The sequence below is a fragment of the Polypterus senegalus genome, chromosome 13 (assembly GCF_016835505.1).
Source record: "Polypterus senegalus isolate Bchr_013 chromosome 13, ASM1683550v1, whole genome shotgun sequence".
In the NCBI taxonomy this organism is placed as follows: domain Eukaryota; kingdom Metazoa; phylum Chordata; class Cladistia; order Polypteriformes; family Polypteridae; genus Polypterus; species Polypterus senegalus.
This window is the reverse complement of record NC_053166.1, coordinates 104,584,782-104,608,645: the sequence shown is the minus strand read 5'-3', so window position 1 is coordinate 104,608,645 and position 23,864 is coordinate 104,584,782. Positions and strand designations below refer to the sequence as shown.

General features: G+C 37.2%; 1 protein-coding gene across 1 annotated transcript in view; it reads right to left on the bottom strand.

Annotated features, from left to right (window-relative positions):
- The window catches only part of LOC120542179 (neurotrophin-4-like), a 164,142-nt gene extending 140,688 nt beyond the window's left edge, over positions 1-23,454 (bottom strand). Inside the window, exon 1 of the mRNA XM_039774446.1 lies at positions 23,041-23,454. The gene's annotated coding sequence lies outside the window, so the exon portion shown is untranslated. The remainder of the gene's footprint in view (positions 1-23,040) is intronic.
- Positions 23,455-23,864: the final 410 nt, after the last annotated feature.

Here is a 23,864-nt window from a genome sequence, read left to right as displayed (position 1 = left end):
CCAAAGAACTGTGATTGCCTTCACTACACTCTTGGAACTCAGACTTATTTTGCTAAACTGGAAGAATCCTAACTCTCCTCTTTTAAGTCAGAGGGTAACTGATGTTTTATACTATTTGAAATTGGAAAAAATCAAATTCTCAGAGGATCTGTGCAGTACTTTTTCAAAACCTGGCAGAATCTAATCAATAATATTTTAGAATAAGCTCTTAAAGGACTGAGGAAGTAGATTGTCTTCCCATTTGTTTTTCTTCTCCATTTATCTTTATCCGCCTATTAAACTCATCAATTTATGTATTTTTACATGCTTTAAATTTTACTCCGTTGGCCATGCTCTCTCTCAGGGGTGGGGGTTGATGTGTTTTCAATCCTAATTTTTGAAAAATTAATCTATCTGTATGGTTTGATTACAATAAAATCATAAAAAAAAAGTTTTTCATGTTTTAGTAATAACTAGCAAAATACCCGTGCTTCGCAGCGGAGAGGTAGTGTGTTAAAGAAGTAATGAAAAAGAAAAGTAAACATCTTGAAAATAACGTAACATGATCGTCAATGTAATTGTTTTGTCACTGTTATGAGTGTTGCTGTCACATATACACATACATACACACACACACATTATATATACAGTATATATATCTCTCTCTCTATATTATATACTAGCAGAATACCAGCGCTTCGCAGCGGAGAAGTAGTGTGTTAAAGAAGGTACCAAAAAGAAAAGGAAAAATTTTAAAAATAACGTAACATGGTTGTTAATGTAATTGTTTTGTCATTGATATGAGTGTTGTTCTCATATCTACCTATATATATATATATACCCGCGCTTGGCAGCGGAGAAGTAGTGTGTTAAAGAAGGAAAGAGAAAGAAAAGGAAACATTTTAAAAATAACGTAACATGATTGTCAATGTAATTGTTTTGTCACTGTTATGAGTGTCGCTGTGATATATATATAGAGCAAAATACCCGCGCTTCGCAGCGATGTCATGTGTTAAAGAAGTTATGAAAAGAAAAGGTAACATTTTAAAAATATGGTAACATGATTGTCAAAGTAATTGTTTTGTGTATTTGGCGGCAGCGCCGAAGTTGTTTTCGGTAGCTGCATCAGAAAATGTACCACGACGTCTGACACGCCTCCTGTTTACTGTTTTCTCACAGCTTGGATTGCTGCTGTCATATATATACACACACACTCACATACATAAATATATATATATATATATATATATATATATATAGATATACATATATACACATACATATCTTCATATCTATATATATATATATACATACATACCTATCTACATCATATATACACACACATACATACAGTACATACACACACACAAATTATATATATGTGTGTATGTATGTATGTATGTATGTATGTATGTATGTATGTGTGTGTGTGTGTATATATATATACACATACATATACTTGTGTGTGTGTATGTTTGTATGTGTCTATATGTGTGTGTATAGGTTTGGTCACTGAGTGCAAGGGAAAAATAATAAATTATAGTCTATAAGTTATTAAACAGTAAAACATTAACGTTTTAAGAAGTACAGGTACATTGAAATTACATTTTCTATGTGAACGTTCAAATTTGTGCCTCTGGTAATGTGCCTTACCGGCATTTAAAGAAAATTAGTTTTGTGTCCTCTGCAGTGTTAAGAGAGAAAGGCTTTGGTTTGGGATAAAAGGAAAAAAGGTGTAAAGAAAGGAAAGTTGCCTTTTTCTTTTATATAGTATAGAGAGATGTGTTCGCTGACGTTATGATCGCCTTTTGGGGACAGTCGCGGTGGGTCTTGTGTAGACTGGTGAGACGCCCCCGCAATTAATCGGCCGTGATGGCACTGTCAGTCCTCCACTCCTGTGCGTGTCTTCAAAATCTGAGCTGAGGACCTCATAATCGTATACGTGCAAAAGAAAGTGTGAATCGCCTTAATATTATTTTGCCGTGGTGTAGAAAAGGGGTCCCGTGGTTTGCACTTGTCTGGGCTATAGCGCAGGGGAGGATGAAAAAATTAAAAGTGCTCACTTTGACTTAAGGCAGAAGCGCAGTCAGCGTCTCAAAGGCGGCACAGCTATAGCAGCGCGCTGGCTGCTCGACTTTTGCTGGGCAGGAGACCCCAGTTTTGCAGACACGCTCATGATATCAAAAGTCTCAGCTCTTTGAGGTCATTCATATATATATATATATATATATATATATATATATATATATATATATATATATATATATATATATATATATATATATATATATATAGCAAAATACCCGCCTACAGCGGAGAAGTAGTGTGTTAAAGAAGTAATGAAAAGAAAAGGAAACATTTTAATAATAACGTAACATGATTGACATTGTCATGAGTGTTGCTGTCATATATATGCCTGCCTAAATAAGTCACCCTCGCTTTGCTCTTACTTTTTTACCGTTCATTTAATCATGGCTAGTGGCGGAAAAATTATAAACTGGAAGGAGGATGGCGTTACCAAAACAATTATTGATGGCTAATCGATTATTCATAAAGCTTGAATTGGTGATCTGTTTTTTTGTGTTAACCTCATATTTTTTCATACTTCTTCTCAAACTAAGGTGGTGCGAGGGTAAAATTAATCGGGATGCGTTGATCAATGTAATCGGTGTACCAGGAAATCATGCATTGACAAAAGCTCCCTTTGCTTGTAATGCAAAGTGTGATTAAATGCATTATTTTTTAACGCGTTATGGAGCACATGCATCGAAGCTTCTCAGCTGTGCTTGTGCCAAGAAAAGTAAAGATTTTAAAAATAACGTAACACGATTGTCAATGTGACCTTTTGTAAGTAGTGCCTGGAGGATTCAGTGTGTAGAAACTCTAGAGACAGCGTGTGTATTAACTTGTGGATTTTTCTGTGAGTATTTGGTGGCAGTCTAACGAAGTTGCTTCGGAAGACGGCGTTAGCCACGGAGCTCAGCTCAGAGCGAAATCAGATGAATGGGAGGGGAGATGATGACGTCACCCCCCCACCCGCCTTAACTGTCAATCCCCCACAAACACAGTCTCTCGGAATTTGCATAAGCACACCCCTTCACCTACAATTTTAACTTATTTACAAAGTGATCAAAACTCTCGCTTATATCCTGCGCCCCTCTCATTAAACTTGTATCCCGCATTACCTGTGGGCATGTGAAACGCCAGCGGTAGCCTGTCTATGAACTTAATTTAAAGTTTAGGTTTACACCTTGCTTTCTTTCCGAGGCAGCAACACTCATGAATATGGTAGTATATGTCACTCGCTCGCTTCTTATTGTTTAGCTGCCTTCTCAATTATATAATGCATGTTTTCTTAAGCGCTTTTGGAGGTCTTCCTGGTTTTCTACGCACTGCGTTGACAGTCAGTTCACGTGATTACGTGGGAGGCGTGATGATGTCACACGAAACTCCGCCCCCCACGTCTTTCCAGCTCAACTTTATTACAGTTAATGGAGAAAAATACCTTCCAGTTATGACCATTAGGCGTAGAATTTCGAAATGAAACCTACCCAACTTTTGTAAGTAAGCTGTAAGGAATGAGCCTGCCAAATTTCAGCCTTCTACCTACACGGGAAGTTGGAGAATTAGTGATGAGTGAGTTAGTGAGGGCTTTGCCTTTTATTTGTATAGATATATATATATATATATATATATATACACATACATAATGTACATGCATACATACACACACACACACACATTATATATATATATGTATACTAATAAAAGGCAAAGCCCTCACTCACTCACTCCCACTCACTCACTCACTGACTGACTCACTGACTCATCACTAATTCTCCAACTTCCCGTGTGGGTGGAAGGCTGAAATTTGGCAGGTTCATTCCTTACAGCTTCCTTACAAAAGTTGGGCAGGTTTTATATCGAAATTCTACGCGTAATGGTCATAACTGGAAGCAGTTTTCTCCATTTACTGTAATGGAGATGAGCTTCAACACCGTGGGGCGGAGTTTCGTGTGACATCATCACGCCCCACGTAATCACGCAGTACATAGAAAACCAGGAAGACCTAAAAAAAGCGCTGAAGAAAACATGCATTATATAATTGAGAAGGCAGCGAAACAATAAGAAGCGGCGAAAGTGACATATACAACCATATTCATGACTTCTGCTACTGAAACAAAGCACGATGTAAACCTACACTTTAAATTAAGTTCATAGACAGGCTGCTGCTGGCGTTTGTAATTTAGTGCCTGCCCATATAAGGCCGTCCTCAGCGGCAATCCAATAGCAAACTCCACTAAATATTCACGGGTGAAGGACTGTGCTTATGGAGAGGAAGATGAGATGGTCAGGGTGGTGTTTGACACAAACTCAGCGAAACTGCGAGAGAAAGTTTAAAGTGCCAGGACTAAGGTAACATTAAATACAGCCATGGACATAGCACGAGATGGCACCAGCACAGCTGGGAAACTTCGATGCATGTACACCGAAGCGGCTCACGTGAACTGACGCAGTGCACAGATAAAAGCAACAGTTCCAAAGAGCTGAACAAAACCGAATTACACAATTGAAAAGGCAGCAAAAATATGAAGCGTCTCATACATACAAGCATATTCATAAATCCAAAACAAAGCACACGTTGGAAAAAGTCAATGTCCCGCTAAAGGAAGACAGTGTAAAAAACCGTGCATGCAGTGTGTCAGGTCTCAGATAAAGAAGAAGACGAGCTGTTTATTGATGCAGTAAGAAACAAATCGATGAATGAAACCTGTCATCTTTACAACGATTGACAAACACGGAATGTAACTTGAACACAACACATCCTACAAATACGAACCTGATTGAAAGAAATAATGATAATCAAATCCTTGATGACAGCAACACTCAGTAACACTCACAAAACAAATACTGTATATTGACAGTCATGTTACGTTATTTTTAAAATGTTCCCTTTTCTTTTCATAGCTTTTTAACACACTACTTCTCGGGTATATATATATATATATATATATATATATATATATATATATATATATATATATATATATATATATATATATATATACCCGATCTACATACTCGAATAATGGATACTTTATTCGCCATCAATGATTGTTTTGGTAAAGCCATACTCAGTGTATTCATTAGATGAACGGTAAAAAAGTAAGAGCGAGGGAAGGATGACTTATTGAGGCATGCAGGCTGTAGTGCGCGTCAACTCTATCTGAATTGCGCGATCACATTTGAAAAAATATATCTTTTCAAGTTCTATTTAGTCCATATGTGTCAAACTCAAGGGTCGGGCCACATCCGCCCGGTGTAATTATATCCGCCCGAGATCATTTTATATACTGTATTATTGTTATTAAAGCCGGGTATATGAAGCGCTGGTAACACAATAAACTACAGATCCCATAATGCAGCGCTTCAGCTGCCTTGCCTAACACTTACCGAAGTTAATCAAGTTATTGCGGCTAGCTCACACGATGCTGAAGAGAAAAGTTGATTCTGAAAATAGAGCCTTTAAAAACCGATGGGAGGCTGAGTATATGTTTACTAAACCCGTGTGTCTCATTTGTGGAGCTAATGTGGCTGTAATTACAGAATTTAATCTAAGACGGCACTATGAGACAAAACATCAGGTTAACCTGAATGCAATGCAGAAGATACAGAAAGCAGCATAATTAAATAAGAATCTGACACTTCAGCGGACGCTTTAACCCGTGCACAATCACAAAGTGATTTCAAGTGAAGCTGCTTTTATGGGAGACACAAATGCACCAGTGCACCTTGCCTCACTTTCCCTGTTGCCAAGTAATGTTAAACCAAGTCGTCACTACGGTGTTCCCAACACGCACTTTGCTGATAAACTGAGCGCACTGAGTTTGCACGGCGCTTTGGTGACTTGAAGAACAAAAAAAGTCCGTCTACATGCGGCTCGAACCTTATGCATGTTTGGTAGCACATATCTGTGTGAGAAGCTCTTCTCAGTGATAAAGACTAACAAAACAGCACACAGGAGTCGCCTCACTGATGAGCACCTGCAATCCATCCTGAGAATCTCCACAACACAGAACCTCACAGCAAACAGAAACGAACCTGTGGCCAAAAAAGATGCCAGGCGTCCAGCTCTAAAATGACATATGAGCAAAGACAACTGAATGATTTGATTTGTTATTGCTGAAAAGAACACATTTCATTTATATTTCTAGGTTTTGTTATGCAGCATGTTCATATTTGAATTTGTATCATTTTGACAGGATATATTTTTATGGAGAGCAAAATCTTTTGGGATATTTAAAATCTAAGTTTATTTTTTATATAAAATTACATAAGAGTAAAGAAATGTGAATGTTTGTTCTTTTAACGCTTACTTTATTTCTAACTTGTATAATTTAGACAGGATAAATTTTTATGGAGAGCAAAATATTATAAGTTGTTTAAGGTTTGAGTTGATTTATTCACGAATAATATTCCTGTCTGTTTTACCATTCCTACCAAAGATATTTCTGTCGACTAAATAAAAATTCCTTCTATTTAAAATTTAAATAGAACTTGAACAAATACGATAGTTCATAATATCCACGCAGACTTGCACGTAAGAGCGGGAGTTATCCGTTTTAACAAGCAGCGTATTGCACTGATTCGAAATAGCTGTGTGTGTATATATGTAGATATGTATGTATATGTATATATATGTTTATATATATGTGTGTGTGTGTGTATGTATGTATGTGTGTATGTATTTATGTGTGTGTATATGTATGTGTATATATGTAGATATATATATGTATATATATATGTGTATATGTATAGATATGTGTATATATATATATATATATGTTTATGTATGTGTGTGTAATATATATATATATATATATATGACAACAACACTCATCACTCACAACAGTGACAAAACAATGACATTGACAATCATCTTACGTTATTTTTAAAATGTTTCCTTTTCTTTTTCATAACTTCTTTAACACACTACTTCTCCGCTGCGAAGCGCGGGTATTCTGCTAGTATATATATATATCTTTCTATCTATCTGTGTATGTATATATATATATATATATATATATATATATATATATATATAGCAAAATACCTGCGCTTTGCAGCGGCTAAGTACTGCCTTAAAAGTTTTAATAAGAAGAAAATTAAACCTTTTTAAACTGAGGGAAAATATACAAATAATTATTTCTTAAGGATCTCTTTGTATACCACATTGTGAGTTCGGCCCTCAGGTTGTAATATGACCAAGTAAAGCCAGCTTACTCTTAAGCATGCAAGTACAGTTGGCCATGTGAACAGTAATCTTGTTTCAAATCTCACAGCTTGGATTGCTGCTGTCATAATCGGTTTGAGTTTCATGGTTTGTTTCAATTACAATAGTATTTGTAGGACTTATGTTGAACTGACATTCGGCATCTGTCAAGCATTGTAAGTATACAACCAGTTTCATCGATAACTTCTCATCCAGCTTTTGAGAGCTTAAACATTCATAAACATCAAAGTGTCCACTACTGAAATCGTCACCTGTGAATCTAAGATGTTTAAGAGGCATTGGCGGTTGTCCAAAGGTGTAAAATATTTGGCCATTTCGGTACGCTTGAAAGTGACATCCGAACAATTCAGCGGCAGCTATCATCTCACATGCAGATGCATAGGTGAAGGGCTTAACACTAGAATTACCAGAGCCTACGAAAAAACTCGTAATTCCGTCCCACCTTAAATTGCTTCTTAAATCCCTTCACACCTCTCCACCAGCGTCCTTTGTTCTCTAAATGTACTGATAAAGAGAAGCTAGGAGCAGCCGGCTATTCCATCCCCGCACCAATTTAGAACGTGCACGAACTTCTCTCAGCTCATGCCTTGATTATCTGGGAGTGAAGTGGAGTTTTACAGTGGAAATAATAGATCGTTATTTGGAACACACGCATTTCATGTCTGTTCCGTTTCTACAGTAATCTGTGTAAATGCATTGTTAAAACAGAAACGTTTTTTATATTCTAGTAGTAGATGACAAAATGTAGGCATAAACTATATAATATAACCGAACTGTATAACCGAAGAAAAAAGAAAGCAAGTTACAGTAGGCGATTGATACGACAGCTTGCATGGTGCAATGCTAAGAAGTGCTGCTTTTCATTCCGTGTTATATAAAATCATCACATTCAAATATTAACAGTTCCCACACACCCAAGGACCGTCCTTCCTACATTTACGACACATGTACTTGTTGCCGTGCACACAACTCTCTGTGCTATGGTTCCTATTACACTGAATGAGCACCTGACACTGTACTTTATTCCCTGGGGGAAGGTCCCGCATCAGAGAATTTCCAGTTCCTGCATAAATTCACACCAGATCTGACGCTGTTCGTTTTCAAATAATATTGCATTAGTGCGATGATATTTTCACATGTATTGTCTCTTTCTTTCAGGTGTGTAATAGAAACCACAGCATAGAGAGAAGTGTGTACATTGCTTCTTACAGGAAAAGGTTTATGGAAAAAGTGCACTTGAATAAAAGTGCACTTTTGTTATACTTTTACACCAATATATGTTCCTGTGTTTGAACGACACGGGCAGATGGGGAGTGTCTGATTATTGCATATAGCGCCGAAGTTACTGCTGTTTACCATTCTTTCCTCTGCATGTCCTGGAGTACAAAAGAAACAGCATACAGCAACATGCGGGGACTGGCAGGAACACTCAATAAAACTGAATAAAAAGAAAATCAAGTGACGGTGAGATACGAAGAAGGCAGCTTCGCCAGCGTTTGTGTGTCAGAACCCGGGGGGGGGTATTGTGGGGGGTATGCATCGTGGTACACTGCAGAGCTATAGCGCGTCTTTAGTGAAAGCAGCCGTGTCAGATGGGGTTGTATGGATTGATTCTGAACGCGACTGAGAGAATGAAAAGTGAATTAAAAAAAAAAAAGCTAACCTTTACAAGTATCATAAATTGCACCGGCTGTTACAGACTGAAATCAAATGTATGCTTTTATTCTAAAACAGTAAGACTAAGAGCAGTTTACTTCTCAAAACGGAAGGGTGCAGGATCGAACTCGTGACCTTTTGATTTCCAAGCGGGAAGTGATTCTATTGAACCACGGAGGCAGTTACAAGAAACGGCTGTCAATGTCGCATGTTAAGGCGGCTTTTTGTTTCTGCAGTTATATTTTTGAATAAAAGCGCAATTGTTGTGTTATTCTTGTGAAAATGTTTCTTTGCTCTTTGGACTTCAGGCTTCATACATTATATAGTTTATGCCTACATTTTGTCATCTACTACTAAAATATAAAAAACGTTTCTTTTTTAACAATGTGTTTACACAGATTACTGTAAAAACGGAACAGACATGAAATGCGTATGTTCCAAATAACGATCTATTATTTCCACTCTAAAACTCCACTTCACTCCCAGATACTCAGTCAAGGCATGAGCTGGGAGAAGTTCGTGCACGTTCTAAAATGGTGGGGGGATGGAATAGCCGGCTGCTCCTAGCTTCTCTTTATCAGCACATTTAGAAGACAAAGGACGCTGGCGGAGAGGTGTGAAGGGATTTAAGAAGCAATTTAAGGTGGGACGGAATTAACGAGTTTTTTCGTAGGCTCTGGTAATTCTAGTGTTAAGCATTTCACTCTTATAGTGCTCCTGCGTAGTATAATTATCTCCTGTACCGTCATCAGTCCACACCTTGAACCTGTCCCAGTCATTCAATACATAAGACACAATGTTTCTCCAGATATCAAGAGTGAGTCTGATATGGCCGTGCAATATGTAACAAAGAGAATGGAAAAGGTAGGTGCCATCTCCGGGCTTTAAAACCACTCGGTAAATGACAGTTCTTTGATCGATGGTGATCACCTCGATAGACATTTTAATGCAGGTACGGTTGGAATGATAAAGGAAATGGGTACCTGAACAATGTAAAGTAAGTCTAAAATACCTACACAATAACTATAATCGTAATAAATGAACAATAAAACAGCGGAGAAGCCGTGGATTAAATAAAAAGGCTGTAGTTATCAGCAGGGAGACGTGAATCCCGTGGCGAAGCAAGGAAGGGAATGTAGAGACTGGAGCGACAGACGGCCTTATACAGGCAGGCAGCGAACAACGTGGGAGGCGTTGGGATGGGGGACCCAATGCCGTCTCACATGGTGACTGAGCTGCAGGTTATGGACGTATATATGTACGCAAGTAGGATTCCGTTAGCGTTGGGAACCCGCGTACCAAATTTCTTGAAGATGGGCCAATAAGTAACAAAGATTCTTGAACAGTTCAATATGGCAGCCGACAGTGGCATCATACCACCAAAATAAGTACCAAATTTCAGCCTTCTACCTACGCGGGAATTTGGAGAATTAGTAACGTTGGAAAGTTCAATATGGCGGCTGACAGTGGCGTCATACCACCGAAATAAGTACGTACATCGGTTTCGTTTAGCGCTGGGAAGCCGCCTACCAAATTTCGTGAAGATGGGGCCATAAATAAGAAAGTTCAACATGGCGGACATTGTCGACCGTTATCGACCGTTACGTGTAGAATTTCAAAATGAAACCTACTTAACTTTTGTAAGTAAGCTGTAAGGAATAAGCCTGCCAAAATTTCAGCCTTCTAACTACACGGGAAGTTGGAGAATTAGTGATGAGTCAGTGAGTGAGTGAGTCAGTGAGGGCTTTGCCTTTTATTAGTATAGACTAGCAGAATACCCGCGCTTCGCAGCGGAGAAGTAGTGTGTTAAAGAAGGTATGAAAAAGGAAACATTTTAATAATAACGTAACATGATTGACATTGTCATGAGTGTTGCTGTCATATATATGCCTGCCTAAATAAGTCTCGCTTCGCTCTTACTTTTTTACCGTTCATTTAATCATGGCTAGTGGCGGAATAATTATAAAATGGAAGGAGGATTACACTGAGTATGGCTTTACCAAAACAATTATTGATGGCGAATCGATTATTCATAAAGCTTGAATTGGTGATCTGTTTTTCTGTGTTAACCTCATATTTTTTCATACTTCTCAAATCAAGGGTGTGCGAGGGTAAAATGCGCTGATCAATGTAATCGGTGTACCAGGAAATCATGCATTGACACAAAAGTTCCCCTTTGCTTGTAATGCAAAGTGTGATTAAATGCCTTATTTTTTAACGCGTTATGGAGCACATGCATCGAAGCTTCTCAGCTGTGCTTGTGCTAAGAAAAGAAAAGATTTTAAATATAACGTAACACGATTGTCAATGTAACCTTTTATAAGTAGTGCCTGGAGGATTCAGTGTGGAGAAACTCTAGAGACAGCGTGTGTATTAACTCGTGGATTTTTCTGTGAGTATTTGGTGGTAGTGTGACGAAGTTATTTGGAAGACGGCGTTAGCCGCGGAGCTCAGCTCAGAGCGAAATGAGGTAAATGGGAGGTGAGATGATGAGGTGACTCCCCCAACCGCCTTAACTGTCAATCCCCCACAAACACAGTCTCTCAGAATTTGCATAAGCACACCCCTTCACCTGCAATTTTAACTTATTTACAAAGTGATCAAAACTCTCGTTTATATCCTGCGTCCTCTCATTAAACTTGTATCCCACATTACCCATGGGCATGAGAAACGCCAGCGGCAGCCTGTCTATGAACTTAATTTAAACTTTAGGTTTACACCTTGCTTTCTTTCCAAAGTAGCAGCACTCATGAATTTAGCTGTATATGTCACTCGCTCTCTTCTTATTGTTTCGCTGCCTTCTCAATTATATAATGCATGTTTTCTTCAGCGCTTTTTGGAGGTCTTCCTGGTTTTCTATGCACTGCATTGACAGTCAGTTCATGTGATTACGTGGGAGGCGTGATGGTGTCACACGAAACTCTGCCCCCCACGGCTTTTGAGCTCAACTCCATTACAGTAAATGGAGAAAAATACCTTCCAGTTATGACCATTACGCGTAGAATTTCGAAATGAAACCTGCCCAACTTTTGTATGTAAGCTGTAAGGAATGAGCCTGCCAAATTTCAGCCTTCTACCTACACGGGAAGATGGAGAATTAGTGATGAGTCAGTCAGTCAGTCAGTCAGTCAGTTAGTGAGTCAGTCAGTCAGTGAGTGAGGGCTTTGCCTTTTATTAGTATAGATTGACAAAATGTAGACATGAAGTGTATAATGTGTGAAGCCTTAAGTCCAAATATCAAATAAACACTTTCACAAAAGATACAAATATAACAGAACAAGTGCTCTTCTATTCAAGAATATAACTGCAGAAAAAGAACCACAGCGGTATCAACTGTTGACTGGTAATCAAAACTTCACAGGTTCGACCCCGGACGAGTCCATTCTGAAAAGTTAGCTGCTCTTATTCTTACTATTTTAGAATAAAAACATACATTTGATTTCAGTCTGTAACAACCAGTGTAAATTTATGATACTTGTAAAGGTTAGATTTGTTTTTTTTGTTTACTTTTAAAATTCAGTTTTATTCTCTCAGTCGCATTTACGATCCCACCCGCCCCGATCTGACACTGCTGTTTTCACATAAGGTAAGTAAATAAATCAAGGTAAATAAGTAAATACCATTCGATCTGGCTCTTATATAAAGTACAGCGACAGTAGCTTCCACCTGCAGCTATAGCCTCTTCAGTACGCAAGCGACTCTCCACGCTAGAGTTTTGATCTGGACGGTGTATTTGTCCAAAACAGAAGTCTGGCTGCATTCTTGCACCATTGCTCATGTACTGAAGTGTCATTATGCACTTTCATGGCATTACACATGTATTTTTTGAGCATGCCCGTGTCGATCAAACACAGGAAGATCTGCAGTCTACTTGTGACTTTACGCTGTAGGAAGTAAGTAAATAAATCAAGGTAAATAACATTCGATCTGGCTTTTATGTAAGTAACATAAACGTTAATGTTTTGGGCAAATGCACCATCCAGATCTAAACACTAGCGTGGAGAGTCGCTTGCGTACCGAAGAGGCTATAGCTGCAGGTGGAAGCTGCCATCGCTGTACTTTATATAAGAGCTAGATCGAAGGTTATTTAGTTATTTACCTTGATTTATTTACTTACTTCCTACAGTGTAAAGTCACAAGTAGACTGCAGAGCTTCCCGTGTACATATACAAAGTACAGCAACGGCAAAAGTGCGACATGCATTCTTTCTCTGATGTAGAACCGTCGTCAACATCTGAGTTCAACTCTGTTATAGCACGTATTTATGTGAAAACAGCAGTGTCAGATCGGGGGTGGGAATTGGATCATGAATGCGACAGAGAGAATAAAACTGAATAAAAAAAACAAAGCTAACCTTTACAAGTACCATACATTTACACCGGCTGTTACAGACTGAAATCAAATGTATGTTTTTATTCTAAAATAGTAAGAATGAGAGCAGCTCACTTCTCAAAACAGACTCATCTTGCTTTGATTACCAGTCAACAGTTGATAGAACAGCACTTGTTCTGTTATATTTGTACCTTTTGTGAAAGTGTTTATTTGATATTTGAACTTCAGGCTTCACACATTCTACACTTCATGTCTATATTTTGTCAATTATGACTAAAACATTAAAAAAATGTTTCTGTTTTAACAATTTGTTTACATAGATTGTTGTAAACACGGAACACACATGAAATGCATGTGTTCCTAATAATGATACTGTATAGTACTGTATTTATAAAAGGTGTAATTTTGCTTGACTTCTCACTCTATGCAACTCTAAGCAACTGATACGCAGGTAAACAGACTTGAGCTGAGAAAACTGTGCGGCAGTGCTTACTGCTTATCGACATATATACAGGAGAAAAGATGCTGATGGAGAGGTGCAAAGGGATTTAAGGTGGGACAGATCCACAAGTTTTTTCGTAGGCTTTGGTAATTCTAGTGTTAAGAAAGAAGGTTATGCTTTTCTCTTTTGTTTTTATATTCAGTATACGTATAAGATGTATTATTTCTAATATTTTTACACTATACTTTCTCTAGAAAGGTAAAAATAGTTTTAAAATAATTACTTTTATTAAATAAATAGACTATTAGGTGTAGTATTAAAAGTGTGCTACTTTTTTGTATATTTTGTGCAGATGACTTTCAGTGTTACCATATTGTTTAAGTAATAGCCAGGAAAATACATTGTTACCTCTGAAATGCATGGAAGAGGCATTGTCTCAGAAATAACAAACAAAAGCTTTTTAATCATGAGTTTTCTTCTTTCTGACATTATTTAAAACTTGTTAGATATCAAATTGTGAACCCAGTATCATGAATCGTGATAGGAGTGCATTATTATATCCTTTATAATATCTTTGCAGGACACACTAACAGACCTATAAAGTCATCATTATACAGTCACTCAAAAGTCTCACTTTAAAAAGGAAGTGATCACACTTTAATTTAGGTATCCATTATAAACTATTCACTTCTTTCGGCTGCTTCCATTAGGGGTTGCCACAGCGGATCATTTTCTTCCATATCTTTCTGTCCTCTGCATCTTGTTCTGTTACACCCATCACCTGCATGTCCTCTCTCACCACATCCATAAACCTTCCTTTAGGCCTTCCTCTTTTCCTCTTCCCTGGCAGCTCTATCCTTAGCATCTTTCTCCCAATATACCGATCATCTCTCCTCTGCACATGCCCAAACCAACGCAATCTCGCCTCTCTGTCTCCCAACCATCCAACTTGAGGTGACCCTCTAATGTACTCATTTCTAATCCTATCCATCTTCGTCACACCCAGTGCAAATCTTAGCATCTTTAACTCTACTACCTACAGCTCTGTCTCCTGCTTTCTGGTAAGTGCCACTATCTCCAATCCAAATAACATAGCTGGTCTCACAACCGTCCTGTAGACCTTCCCTTTCACTCTTGTTGATACCCGTCTGTCACAAATTACTCCTGATGCTCTTCTCCACCCATTCCACCCTGCCAGCACTCTCTTCTTCTCCTCTCTTCCACAATCCCCATTACTCTGTACTGTTGATTCCAAGTATTTAAACTCATCCACCTTCGCAAACTCTACTCCCTGCATCCTCATCATTCCATGTATTCTGTCTTATTCCTACTGACCTTCATTCCTCTCCTCTCTAGAGCATATCTCCACCTCTCCAGGGTCTCCTCAAGCTGCTCCCTACTATCGCTACAGATCACAGTGTCATCAGCAAACATCATAGTCCATGGGGACTTCTGTCTAATCTTGTCTGCCAACTTGTCCATCACCACTGCAAATAAGAAAGGACTCAGAGCTGATCCCTGATGTAACCCCATCTCCACATTGAATGTATCCAGTCTATTAATATTCAATTCACTATGCTATTACTAATAATACTCCTAAAATATGTTGTCATTTTTTAATGTTTAATATTATTTCAAAAAGGTTTATGTTTAATAACATGCAAAGTATTAAAAGCTGCTAATAATGGATACCTAAGGCGTTACCAAGAAAAATCTGCAAAATATGAAAACTGACAAAAATGAAAATAAAACAAAAATAATTGCACATATAAATGACATTTCCATATCATTCATTATGCACACATTTTTATGTTTTTCTCATTTTAAAGACTCATTTGTATGTATTTGTACAGACTCACTTGTATCAAACCCACACAACCCTAAATGCAAATGCACACAGCTTTGTTAAATGGACTTTGCCATACATACATATACATACACAAATCAATGAACATGCTCATACATTTTAAATGGGTTGAAGGGGGACTGTCACACTCCCAATTACATATGTATGTAGGTGGGTACATTCTGAACGTACACATCTTGTGCAAGAGAACTGATAACTTTAACTACCATGACTGTTCAAGTGAGGTTGACAGCCAATCTTTTCTTTTTGGTCTCTTCCTGGCTCTTGCTTTCATGTAAAGCAATGACTCATTCACAAGTGATCCCTGGTACCTTTCTTCCAACCTATGCTTTTTTCCATTCTTTTCTCTTAACCAGTTTAAATGAGCTACAATAGTAAAAGTAAACAAGTTCACAAAAATGTAGCAACTCGAATTCCTGTGCACATTTTTTGCTAAATAAAAGAAATCACCCAGAACAAAGGTTCATATCAAGAATTACAAAAAGCTGTCTTCCTGACAAAGACAGGGGCTGGTGTAGCTATATCCACACCTGCTGAATTTTGTAAATTACACTCATACATTCACTTTCGAATTCTATACATGGATTCATTTCTTTGTGTGTCAGAGTGTGGAAGGACCGGGTGAGAGAGTATTTTTTGGGGCAGTTTCTCCCCCAGGCCAACAGAGAGCAGCCCCCTTGGTTTCCAGCAGGGCCACAGGTCATGAGTATGGGAGCTTAACCTTGTTGGAACCCGTGGCCACTGGCAAGGGGCACATGGACCTTTCCAGGGCCTTATTTGGCCACACTACTAGGAAGTGTGGCTGGAAGAAGCTTGTTAAGCACCTGGAGTCTTTCTGGGTGCCCTATAAAAGGGGCCAGTCCCCACCATTCGATGGCCAGAGTCGGGAGAAAGGGGACAAAGCCTAAGCAGAGTGGAGGCAGATGGACTGGTGGCAAGAAGGGACTGTGTATTGGGGTGTTGGTGATTGGAGAACTGTGCTGTGGTGAGCAGAGTGAAATGCTCCCCAACTGTAAATAAACGTGTGTAGTGAGGCAAAATCTGTCTCCAGCCTGTGTCCGTGCCCTAGTGGCTTTGATAAATGGATAGACAGATATTCTTGGTGTTCACAAAATGGACATTAAAACTCATCCTACCATCAATGCATTTGTGACCCCAATTAACCCAGTTAAGGGCCACAGAATCTGTAAGTCTATCTCAAAAGTAACACAAGCATTGTTCCTACACAACTGGAATAGGGTACCATTATGCTCTGAAGAACCCATTGGAGACTGATATTGTTACTGAAGTATGTTAACTGAAATATTAATTTTAATGCTATTGTGGTACTGTTAAGGGACTGATTTTTTTTTTGGAAGTGCACCAAATTAACATAATTTTGGACAAAAATCTCTGAATGCCTATCAGAGGACTGTGGTGTCATAATCGCTCAAAACCCATTAATAGCTGTGTTTATTGTACTCCCAGGTAGGCTTACAGTGGAAAAGGACAAATTGATTGTAATTGCCTAAACCACACTATTATTACATAGACTTACCTTGCTCAACTGGAAGAATCCCAACCCACCTGTAACTGATATTCTAGACCATTTGAAATAAAAAAAAGATTCTTGCTTAAAAATTTGTTCATATTTTTTTTTAAATATTGTAAGATCTAAATGATAATATTTTAGAATAAACATTTATAGCGAGGAAAAGGACTTACCCGACTTCATGCTGTAGCAAGAGGACCATTTTACCAAAGTTTACAACAAAACAAAGGGCAGAGGAGTGTGTTTATACATTAATGAAGGTTGACGTAACAGGGTAACAGTTCCTTTTAAATCATGTTCTCCCTAAAATTACTTATTACAAACTCTAAGCAGTTTTATTTACCACTGGTGTTACCCTTAGTAATTCTAGTCAGTGTTTACATTTGCCCTCACACAACTGCTCACGAAGTACAGTGGCGACTTGCTGATGTAATTACTGAAATTGAAAAAGAAAACCCAGACTGGCAAATCATTATTTTGGGTGATTTTAACCATGTTAATTTTAATCAGATCTTCCTAAATATCAACAGCAAATAAAATGTCCTACCAGATATGGAAATATTCTAGATCATTGCTATGCAGCTATTAAGAATGCTTATCATGCCCTCTCCCATTGGTAATTTTGATCATTCTATGATTTACCTTATTCCTGCTTACAAACTAAAGCTAAAAACTATAAAGTAAGTAAAAAGAACAGTTAGAAAGTGGACAAGCAAGGAAACAGAGAAGCTTCAGGTTTGCTTTGCTTGTATAGACTGTAGTCCCTTCAAAACCACAACATCCTACACACATGAATACACTGATGATGTAGGTTTTTGTGAAGATGTTTGCATTCCAATAAAAGTAATTTTGAAGTTTAGCAGTGATAACTCTTGGTTCACCCCAGAGCTCAGATGACTGCGGCAGGACAAAGAGTGTGCTTTCAGATCTGGTAATCGTGAGGAATATAAGAAAGGCAAGTATATCTTGAAGAAAGAGATGAAAGGTGCGAAAACAAAGTACAGTATTCAGATAAGCTGAGTGCAAATAATAGCGCATCAGTCTGGAAAGGCCTTAAAAAAGTCATTAACTACAAGAAACAAACAGTTCGGCTAAATCCAGTCTGGCTAATTAGTTAAATCAGTTTATGGTTGTTTTGAAAGACAATGGGACATAAATCTACCTGTTACTAATCTACACTAACTACTCTTCATCTCAGCTTCCCCCTCATGTCATCACTGCAAAACATCCCAGGAGATCCTAGACATAAAACTCACTGAACTCTATCTGCCTATTTTAATCTGCCATTACAGACTTTCTTGCAGAAAGGAAACAGTACATGCAGTTTAATTAACCCTTAGTACTGGTGCATCGCAGGGATGTGTCCTTTCTCCACTACACTTTTCACTTTATACAAATGACTGTACCTCTGCCAGTTTGTCAAACGTCTTAAATTTGCAGATGATAAGCACTAATAGAGAGAGATGGAATATTACATTTTAATAAGGTGCCATAAATTATTTTTTCATCAAATGTTACTTTGTACACTTAGAACAAATAAAAGGTAATACATCTGTGAAAAATGCCTGAGAATACAATTTGGTGAGATCAGAGAGATTCATATCCTCTTTCAAGGTTATTACCATAAATGAAAACTAAAATGAAGGCAAAAACTATTTATAAATAAAAACAAATCATAAATAAAATAATAAAACCAAGATGAAAAAGTAACACTCTATCAAACTATTACACTGGCTGAAAGGACAAACTTAAATATAACAAACTACAAAAAATATTCTAGTTATGCCAGAGCTGGTTCTATACACAGGCTAACATGGCCTGAAGCAGACCCAGAATTAATCAAATAAATGATTAAATATTTGTTCTTTGTTTTTCAAAAAAATATTCATGCCTCTAGACGTGCATGCTCCCAACCTCTCTCTCTCCTCTCTAGTTGCTCTTTAACTCCTTTATTATTATTCCCGATATAATTCATCACCGCTAGTCACACACCATCATCTATGTGTCTCTAGTGAACAGTAACTACTGATGGAGTATGGCTGTTTATACGATGTTTCAAGTGGCAGGGCAAGAACATAAAGCACATGATGAACAAAGTGATTTATTGAGTGAGAATAGTGACAATTCTTAGGCAATGAACAATGACAGCATTAGAGATTCTAGTACTAATGGACAGTAAAGTATACAAAGGTGATGACTGTGCACAAACAGTAAATTATAATACCATTTCTAAATGTGTGTGGTGTATAAAATTCCCTGGGCTATTTTCAAAGCTGCCATTCACTTGATCTCCAGGGCACAAGATAGATATATCAAATACAGATCATCCAGTTCAGAATTTCATCCTGTTCATAAGTGATGGTATGTTAAATGTAACTGTGAATGAGATAAAGGGTAGGGTGTACATGGGGCCTGGTGTCAGTCATGACAAGCTGCTAGCTTTGTTTGCATTTCTTGTATATCAAGGCATAATTCAAAACCCTTAAGCAGAGATATACTATTTGATACTTGTGGTGGCGTTTTAAAAGCTGTACATAGTATGTGAGGACATGAGTACACCATAGTTTATATGAAAGGTCTTGAAGTGTGGCATTCTTTTCTTGAGTATTACATTAATATAAACATCTTTGTGCTGTTTTAGTGTTACAAGTTTACCGATTTAGAATTGGTAAATTTTATAAATGATGATTTTCACATTCAGGAGCACGCCTTTTTAACCTAGTATTTTAATACATTATCTTTTCATCATTTTGTCATTTTAACAAAAAGAAGCAATTAGAACGCAATACATAATTTAAATGTGATATATTAACTCTTGTAATTTTCAATTGACAATATACAGTAGCTTTTAATGTTATGTTATTTTAAAACAAAGATACCAGATTAAATGATAGTGTAACTAAGAATGCAGCAACATTAGATATGCTAAAAACATCCTGTCTTTGACACAAAAAAGATGGCAACAAACTATATAATTTAAATGTCATTTATTTTTAGGGATAGTTTAGGTTATAATGATTTAACTATATGTAATTAACATGCAAGATTTATTTAAAATATAATTCAGCAACATCAGATACGTTTAAAAAAACAAAAACAAAAAAAAAAACAAATACACACTTTGGAACCTTCCCCCAAGTTTATGTTTCTAATTTTTTACAAATTCCCTATCCACAACATTATCAGAATCAGAAAAACTCTATTAATTTCAAAGGAAATTTATCTTTAGACACTTATGAACTATGCTAAGAGATGACACTTAGCTGCCTCAGTTACCAAATATGACTTGCCTTTTGGTGAAACTGAAACCAGTACAGCTAAGCCCGGAGTCTCAATTTAAGCAAGGCTTACTCACTAAGCACGCTTTGTGGAATACCTCCTAGGTGTTTTCCTCAACAATTGAGGGTTTCACTAAATCTATATATCTAAACAGAATGTTGTTGTTGTTAACTAAACACTTGTGCTTTAAAAAGACTTTGGCAATGAAGCAAAACAAACCTCTACAATGACTAAATTAGTAGTGTGTCTACTGAACTACAGGTAAAGTTTACTGGTAGCTTGAAAAAACGTGTAGAGTCTACAAACTGGTGAGAAACTAAATCTGCTGATAGTGTTATTAGTATTATTATTTTAGCTTAGCTTCACAACTGATAATACCCAATAATATGAAAATAAGTTGGTGCTAGAATAATGTTTTCAAATATTTTTCCTCCATTTTTTTATTCTCTCTTAAAATAGACAGTTGAAGGATCAAACCCTCTTTGTTGTTAACATTTGATATGTCAAATATACTGTATACACATACACACATTGCTCAAAATCTCAGATGTGGTTTGCTTTTTTTCAGTATATGTCCATGCAACTGTTCCATGCTCTCACTCTTTGCCCATGAAGTGCTTGCTGTGCTTATGTACTGGCACCTCAATCTTGGCAACTCTTATGTTTTGACATTACATACTAGTTTTTCTGTATTTGACTTTTCCGTCATTTTCAAAGTTTACTTCGATTTTTATTTCAGTTTTAATGTAATGCCATTTTTAATTCTCCACTCTCTCTGAGATAAACAGTTGATTCCATAAAATAGGCTGATTTCAATTTTTATATTTATATATCTAAACCCTCCAAAATCTTGTAATGGTATAAGAGCACAGATCAAAGTATTACATTCAAATCTGATAGAAGCTGCCATTTTTACAGGATGTGCTACAGGGTGAAATTACAATCAAATCCAAAATTCCCATTACCTCTACTAATAACCTGTTTTAATTCAACATAATAGTTTCCTGTAAAATTCTGTTTTGCATTGATCACCAACAAATGCCAAGTCAGTAAGACAATCCAAAGCTGAGCCAAGGCAGAAATATTTTACTGTAATGAGCTCAAGTGAACTAAGAGTATTAACAACCTGGTATTAAAAAAAAAAAAAACATAAAAAAAAAACTACTAAAATAATGTATACAGAAACGTACTCAGTTACATTGCTTCTTATACATCAGAAAATCTATTGTTTTTTTCTCGTACTATAACCGAGTTCCATTGCTAGGACGATGCTGAGTAACATATCTAGTATACAGTATAAATAAAATAGAAATGTCTTTGTGAAATAAAATCTAAACTACTTGTAAAATTAAAAACACTTTATGAAATCCAAGCAAAGCTAAACAAAATTTCTAAATTAAGTCAGAAATACTAAATAAAAAAGTAAAAAATATAAAAAGGCAAAACCATAATACCCTTGATCACTTGTCCCTGAGTGCTCTACTTCCTGTTTCTCACCGTAATCAAGAGAAATAGTAGTTGTACCAACTATTGTTCTACTCCATTATGATTTTTTGCCTTTCTCGTTATCTCCGATTTAATGCTGAAAAGAAGTGACTACTTCTCAGCAGTAAACACAACAGAAAGCCACATATCAGTTTAATTATCAATCAACATTTACCATCAACGATATTGAGATAATAATCGCTCGTAGTTGTGTATTTGGGCGGAATTCATAGTGAACAAACTGCTTTTGTATCATTCCTTCTGCTTTTGCTTAGCTATTTGCAGGTATAAATATCGTTTCCTTCTGAACAGTGGTAATTGGAAAAGATAAGTAAATATAACATTTCAAATCATATTGACTCTCGGGAGATGATATGTACAATATAGTTGTACACTTATATATATACACTTTGTTAGTCTGAACTACTGTATCCAACCTACACAACCCCGTCTGACAGTATAACTCTGAGGATGATCAGTAAATCTCTACTGCTCAATATATACATGTTCGCAAGTGTGTTTCAACTACATGCAAATTCACGCAACATCCGTTAATAACATGATCTTTTTTAAAACGAAACATGAGATAATTTACTTAATTCTGCAAAAAACGAAAAGCTTACTTTTAAGCATTTAACTAGTCTCGTGCTTCCTTAGACCATATCTCAAAATAAGACTGCCAAATATTCGGATGCCAACGATGTATCAAAATGCAACTAAAACCGGCTTTATTTGCCCGTAGAACAGAAATTATTCAGGTGTCTAGAGTTTATCAATACAGTAATACTCGGATGCCACGCTCTCATAGTGTGACTAGACACATATTCTCACACCAAAGTGCCGGAGATTTTAGTCGTAAACGTTGACACGGAACTTTAATCAGCGACATATGGCCGAGCTGAAATCGCACAAAAAACAGGATCAGAGAAAAGTGCGAGTACATTCCATTAGCAGAGGTCAAGTACATGACTGAAGATGTGACTATCACGCACAAGAACAGCAGGGTGCTAATTTGCAAGAAAGGTGAATTTTCATTTTGGAAAGAATTATCTTAGAAGTGCTACAATTACAAAGTTTCTGTGCTGAACTGTAAGAAACTGCACCCCACCCACCCCCAAAACACACAGACACACACACGAGTGTGTTCGAGCTGGTGGCTCGTTTCTTTATCTTACCGTTTTGGTGAACGCGGGATGTCTCGGATTTGCACCGATTTGCACATTGATTCCACGACTGAAAATATGCAGCAAAAGGAAGTTCCCTCGAAAAGCAGTTCACAAAAAACTTTTTAGAAAGAGTGGGGGTAGAGAGCTAGTAAGACACCAAGTCACACAACGTATCGTAGATCAGCACTTCAGTGCTTCTTTCTGCAAGTATAAAAAAAGAAACAGCTTTTATTCTTAATATGCTGTCAGCAGAAGGTACCAATGCAGATTTCTTTTTACTTTAAAACTAGCTTCGGGATCTCGACTGTAATCCAAGGCGGAGGCGCACAGAATCTCTACTTCGAAAAGAACGTTTCGTCGCTTACGGCGTTCAGGTGATTGCCTCTGAAAAGAGTCTTGAGACATTTTGGGAGGAGACAAGGGTTAGAGAGCAGAGGGAGGGGGCACCACGGGTGAGAGCGCGCGCGCGCGCGCGCGTTTATGAGAAAGAGAGAGGACGCGAACGCGAGCGAGGTCGCGCGCGCATGTGTGTGTGCATAAATTGGGTTCGTTCGTGGTACTTCTGTGTTTGTGGTTTAAAGCTTCGCTTCTGCTATACGTAAATGAAAAGACGTTATAACCAAAGATTATCCTGAAAACTTAAAAAGTATCATCAGTCACCTACAGAAACAGTTATTGGACTTAAATAAATTATTCATTACTGCAAAATAAATAAACAAATGATAATAATTGAAAAAGAAAAGAAAATTTTAGATTAGTTTCAACTTTATTGTTATTGTACAAGTACAAAGAAATGCAGTTTAGCATCTAATCAGAAAGTGCAAATAGTACAT